Here is a 7,206-nt window from a genome sequence, read left to right as displayed (position 1 = left end):
TTAGCTATCTTACTATAAAAATCCATTTATTAGTGAACGTTGGTTTTTACTCCCTCGGTTTCTAAATAAGTGTCACTTATTGGGAACGGCACGGAACTTAATAAAATTGTGAAGTGTGTAAGATGTAATGATTGGGAATGTTTATGTTTTAGGAAAGGAAAAAGTAGATAATTATTTATTGATAAAGTACAAATAAAAGTGGATTTGGAATTTAAAGTGGAAAAGTGTAAAATGTGTAAGTAAAAGTAATCATAATTTATAGAAAGGTGTGAAAATTGTATGAAAAAATGTGAAAAGTGTATGGAAAAGTGGGAAAAGTATATGTTCAAAAATAGAAAAGTGACACTTATAAGGGAACGCCAAAAATGGAAAAGTGACACTTATTTAGGAACGGAGGGAGTATTTCTTTACCATTAATAAAAAAAAAACAGAATATGTACACACAAATCATAATCATGGGGACAACTAGAGCTGCCAAAATGCTGGGATGGTCCGAGAAACTGATCTGAACCGACTTTGTATTTGTAAGGACTTGGACCTGATCCGAGACCCGAAATGTGTTACCGTATCCAACATGTTAAAACTGACGACCGTTTCGACCCGTTAATACATGACTTAGACCCGAACTTGGCACCCGACCGAAATATAACCGATAACGGAACTAAGCCAACTGACCCGATCGGAAAATGACCCGAACCCGATTTAACACCCGACCCGATGTCAACCCGAAACCGATTATAACCCGATAAAATCTATTATTGATCGAACCCGTGACAACCCGTTACCTGATTTTACCCGACCTGTTGATAATGTTAATGGTAAATATTTCTTACTTGGCTTGATCATCATTATCGATTTTAAACCAAATGGTAGTTATACAATCGCGCTATTATGTCTTATATTCAAATAAACTCGAACCTTTTTCTAGAAGAAACTAACTTGAACGTATATAGTTATATACAATAATATATTTTGACGTTAAAAAAAGCTCAAATTCGAAATGAATGAGTCATTAATTTTTACAATATAAGAAAAATTAATTATAGGTTAAAAACTTGACTAGTCCTGATAGTTACCGGATTCGATCTTAACCCGTGTCCAAGAGTGAACCCGACCTGATTTTCAGTCGACCCGATAATTATCCGATCCAAACTTGAGCCGAACCCAAAATTAACTACTACGAACCTGATTCAAACCCGATTCGTTAAGACCCGAACCCGAAATTATACTGGAACGGAATAAAACTCGATCTGAACCCGACCTACACTTGAAATGAAAAATAACCCGATAGAACCCGACCAAAAATCAACCTGATCGAACCCGAGTGATAAAGTGACCCGACACGACCTGACCCGACCGGATAATGACCCGAGACCCGAAATGACCAGACCCGGACCCGACTCGAGTAACCGTTTTGACAGCTCTAGGGACAAGGACAACTAACTTCATGAGTCCCGACAAATATCACAGTGAAATTTATTTTATTTTATCAGCAAGAAGAAGCACGAAGCCTGCGAAACGATTTTATGTATTTTTCTATTTTCTTAGTGGTAAAAAATCAATTTTCATTTTTTTAGGGGGTAAAAAACAATTTTTCCTTTAAAAAAAAATAAAAATATGGTAAAACTATAAATTTAAAGATAAATAAAAAAATATTATACTTCAAGTCTTTGATTTTCAGTGCTAACTTTCAGTTTGGTTTAGCATCTTGCTTTGCTATATTTTCTTTAACACCCATTGCAACAACCTCTTTATGACATCTGGATTCAAATATATTGTTATATCGACCAACAAAATTTTAGAGGGGATCTAATGATTATACAACAACAACAACAATAAAAAAGCCTTTGTACCAAAATGATTTGGATTGGCTAATATAAATCGTCATACGAGATCGTCATTATAACCAAATCAAAACAAGAAAAGAGCAGGAAAAGATAAAACCTTAATTACCCACTAAAGAACATTTTGTTCGACTCTTTTTTAAATATTGTTTAAAAGGGACAATTCCAAATCCAATAAAATAATTATATTTTAGGTGTAATTATGTATTTTATACCTTTCTTTCTACCAAGACGGTTTCAATTTAACCAATAACTCTCGGTTTGTAAAAAATTGGTGTCTCCCGTACTTTTAATATTCACACCCTAATTTTCAATACAAACTTTTGTATAAGACGGTCTCACAGGAAAGACCGCATTGTTTGCAATCAAGATGCCAACTAGGCGCTGATGTCAGCTGAGAATTTTTAAATAAATAAATATAAATACATATTTTTCATTATTTTTCATTTCATTTCATTTTCAATCCTGATTTCTGCTCTCTCTCTCTCCTCCCTCAACCTCTCCGTCCTTCCCTCTCCTAAAAATCTCCGCCGCTGTCGGTCATCCTCGCAGCTTCGCACTCTCCACAAATCTCCGCCGCCGTCGGTCATCCGCGCCGCTTCTCACTCTCCACAAATCTCCGCCGCCGTCGGTCATCCTCGCCGCTTCTCACTCTCCTCAAATCGCCGCCTTCCTCTCCACTTCAATGGTTGTAGGTTCTAGGCCACCGCAAGATCCACCCCGGCCATTCTGATCTTTGATCTCGTCGGCGCTGCTCATAAAGATTCGAGAAGGAGGAGAACAGCAAAAGAAGGAGATGAAGGCGGAGAGCAGAGGCGGCGATTCACCTCCTCACAAAGTTGCGGCGAGCCGTTGTGGTCTTGGCTTCGGCCTCGACGTTATCGCGGTGGCTGCAACGGCGAAGGAAGGAGATGCAGCGGCGAAGGAAGGTGATGAATCTTATTTGTATAGGTTATTTTAGGCGCTTTTAGGTTGCATTTCTAGGCATTCGTCTCATTTTAGTTGCATTTAGAGTCACATTTGCATAAGTTGTCGTTATTGTACTCTATTACGCCCCGTTTGTGTTTTCTTTAATATTTCAGGTGATTTTATGATCATTTGGATGCTTTCGGAGTGTTCATAGTTGATTTGGATGATGAACGGATGGGATGTTGACTTGAGGATCACTACATGTCTCTAGAAATAATCTTGAGTCAACAATGAAGCTAAACGTTATTTTTCTAAGCATCAAATCGGACAAGCGTTCACTCTTTTGATGATATCTCAAGTTCTACATATCGAAATGAGACGATTTTGATTGGGCTAGAAAGTAGACTTAAAGAGCTTTCCAACGATAGGTCACACGTCCTTAGGGGAATTGTAGAACGAGAGTTATGACATAAACAAAGGTGACACGAATGTGAGATGCTCCCACAGCCCACAATGCTGCGCCCTCATCTCACAACGATGCGCCCACATCCCCCTAGCTGCGAGGTACCTGAGCGCGCTGCGCCCACATCACTCCCTCGCTAGCATTGCCAAGCGCCTGACCTGCTCACAGCGATGTGCTGCGCCCACAGCGCACATTTTCTTCTTCGATGCACCCACAGCAACATCGCTGCGCCCACATCTCACTCACGCTTCACTAAGCGGTTGCTGGCCTGCTCACAGCGCAAGGCTGCGCCCACAGTGCGCCCAAGTCGACGAATACCACATTGCGTACGTCTCTCTCGCCGTCGGGTTTTTCATCGCCACGTCATCACGCCATCGACCAATCATTGACAACTTCTACTTTATTTTCTTATTTTCTTATATTTACTTTTTATTTTAGAAAATAGAAAACTATAAATACTTGAAGGGAATTATTTTTCCCTCATGCTTTTTATTTTCCTTTACGTTTTCAATTCCCTTAGAACTCCTCTTTCACGTTCTTTTTCTCTTCTCCTTCATGAACCCTAGATTTTCTTCAAACTCCATTAATGTAACTCTTTGAGGTATTATCGAATTTTCTCTTTATTTTATTTATTGCTTTTAATTATGTTTTCATTCTTAGATTTGGTTTTGATTGTTTGTTTCATGATTGAGTAGTTCGCTTTCTAGGGTTTGGGAATCCATGTTTATATTATGAATCCTTATTATTATTGTTGATGGTTTGATTATTCATTGATATTTCTAGTTGATTAAGTTTATATCGTTAATCTTTGCAATCTGATCAATTGTTTGATTAAATCATGCTAATAGGATTTAGAATCGAAAGATCGAATTTTAGAAGCTTACCTACAACTAGCAATTCTGATTATGTTAGAGACCGTACTGCATATGTTGAATTGAGAGCGTTAAGACCCGACCCCAAACCTCCCTCCATCGAGTGAAGTAATTCGCTATCGGATTAACTCGTGCTCTAGATACTCTGAATACTTGAATTGTTGATTATGTTTTGATTGATTTTGAACTATAAACATGGTGAACCATTGCCCTAGATCTTTTAATTTGTTTTCCTTTTTATTTTAGTTTAAACCTTCAATCCTAAATTTCATGACATCGTTAGTTTCACCGTACTTTGAAAGCTAGATTTAAATAGCCATCTCTCTGTGGATTCGACCCTATTTACCCTACTACATTGTTAGGAGGATTCGTAATGATTTTATTTTTGACAGGTGTACGACAACCTATCAGAAGGAGATCGTGCGATGATTTTCGAAATCCTGACTTGGATTTATGATCGATGTTCGATTGATTTTTTCAATCGATTTAGGTTTTTGACTTTTTAGGCCTTGTCGCCGCTCTATTTGAGAAACAAATCGAAGGAGTTTATTTCGTAGGTGAAGGCCAGATCTAGTTGATTTAGGTTTGAATAAAACTGTTTTGCTTTGCTTTGATTTCAATTTTGTTTGATCTTTCAAATGTTAATCGAATATGTTTTGTGGTTTGATTTTGGTTTCGATTTTGTGTTTTGATTTAATTTGATTGTGTGGTTACATATGCGTCGGCGAGGCTTCTTCGTTGGAGATGAGTGGAGGTCAAGGACGAGGAGGCGGAGTATTCGATGGTGGTGATAGTGGAGGCCTTCGCTGCCGCCGGTGAAGATTTGAGGAGTAATTAGGTCAACTCTTGCGACAGAATCGCTGCAAACTGCAGATTTTAGTTGTTTTAGTTTCGTTTTAGTTTTAGTTCAGAATTGTAATGTTTTAGTTACACTTTCTTTGTATTTAGTTAAGAATAATTATGTTATAGTTTTAGTTATAATTCTGAAATAAAGGTCTGATTTTCTATGTTTTAGTTATGAATTTTTAAGTTTTAATCACGATTCTTTTGGTTTTAGTTAAGGTTTTTTGAGTTTTAGTTACGTATTTTTGACTTTCCATTCAGGGCTTTAGTTATGATTTTCCGAGTTTTAGTTATGATTTTACTAGTTTAAGTTACGATTTCTTGGTTTTAGTTAAGATTTTTTTAGTTATAGTTATGTATTTTTGAGTTTCAGATAACGAATTTCAGAGTTTTAGTTAAGATACAAAATTTTAAGCATTGAAACCAATTAGTTAAGAAATTGAATCAATTAGTTAAAAAAAATGAAACTAATCAGTTAAGCTTCGGAACCAATTAGTTAAACAAAGTAATAAATTAGTTAAGTAATGTAACATATTAGTTAAACCATGCAACTAATTAGTGAAGCACTGGAATCAATTAGTTATGCACTAGATTTAATTAAGTTAACCACTGGAATTAATTAGTTAAGTTTGAGATTCAATTAGTTAAGCAACGAAACTAATGAGTGAAGCACTGAAACTAATATGTTAAGCAATGAACCAATTAGTTAAGCACTGAAACCAATTAGTTAAGCAATGAAATCAATTAGTTAAGTATTGCAACTAATTAGTTAAGATTTTATGATTTTTAGTTAATAATAAGTTTGTTTAAAATTAATAACTATTAGACTCATAAGTTTAACTATTTGTTTTTATACCTTAACTATTTTGTTATTCAATTAGTTATGATTTTATTACTTTTAGTTATGTTTTACACTAGTTTAGTTAGTACCAAAAAAATTGAAAATTTTAATTTCGAAAAAAAAAATTTAAGCCTAAAATCCAATTAGTTAAGCCTGAAATCCAATTAGTTAAGTTTGAAGTCCAATTAGTTAAGCCTAAAGTCCAATTAGTTAAGCCTGAAAAAAAAATACAAAAAAAATTTCGAATAAAAAATTTCAAAAAAAACATTTCAAAAAAAAAAATTAAAAAATTACATGGTGACATCAGCACATGCGCCAATGGGGCTGCCAGCAAGACTGCCAACAAGGACGGTCTTTCCTGTGAGGCGGTCTCACACAAAAGTTTCTCAATTTTTAATTTTCTTTTTCAGGGGTGATATAATAAAGCATGGTTATTGAAAGAGTCATAGAAAACAATGAGATCCTTCCCAAAATACTCACACCGCTTTCTTTATAAAATCGTCTCGGAATACTTGCCTTGTTTCTATAAATGGTATATTTTTCTAATTTTATACTTCGTATCGTTTATTCCATTTACCTAAGGTCTCACTTATGTTCCTACTTCCTAGCATCTAAAAACATTAAAAAAAATCACCCCTACCCCAACCCCTTCAAAAAGTTGACACATTTCTCACTAACTATATTAAAAAAAATACCAATATCAATTACCACCTAATTAAATAATAAGTCAATTAAATTATCTTAAACTATAAATCGGTCAAACCGGTGCGAGTATTCCAGGACGGAGGGAGTATCTTGTAAGTTGCACGACCGTAGGTATATGGGTGTATTGTGTATTTGTATGTATTTTGTATGAGTCTACGACATTATTTAACCATTATTACTCCCTCCGTCCCGGAATACTCGACCCGGTTTGACCGGCACAGAGTTTAAGGGACTTGAATTGACTTATTTAATTTAATAGGTAGTAGTTGATAGTGGGGTATTATTTTAATGTAGTTAGTGGGAGGTGGGTTAAGAGGTGGGGTTGGGGGAGAGTAGGGGTTGAATTTTTAATTATTTTTTGTATGGAGTAGGGGGTAGGTGGGTTAATAGGGGTGGAGTGAGAAATAATATAATATTGTTAGAATATTTCCATTTTTAGAAACAGGTCAAGTATTAAGGGACGACCCGATAAGGAAAACAGGTCAAGTATTCTGGGACGGAGGGAGTACATCCAAATTTGTAAGTGGAAAAATTAATAATTTTTTTTTATTTATGAAACTATATATTGAGACCAATCTAACAAGTTTACATGATAACATTATGGTGTATATAACAGTGGAAATTAAAGATTAAAGTTTTCATACTTTTGACACATATTCCAAAGCTTAAAAAACTTCTAGGAATGGAGGTAGTAGTCCGCATATAATAAGGAAAAATTGTCAAATACAA

The sequence above is a fragment of the Spinacia oleracea genome, chromosome 1, assembly GCF_020520425.1.
Source record: "Spinacia oleracea cultivar Varoflay chromosome 1, BTI_SOV_V1, whole genome shotgun sequence".
Lineage (NCBI taxonomy): Eukaryota > Viridiplantae > Streptophyta > Magnoliopsida > Caryophyllales > Amaranthaceae > Spinacia > Spinacia oleracea.
The sequence above is the reverse complement of the archived record's forward strand: the minus strand, read 5'-3'. Positions refer to the sequence as shown.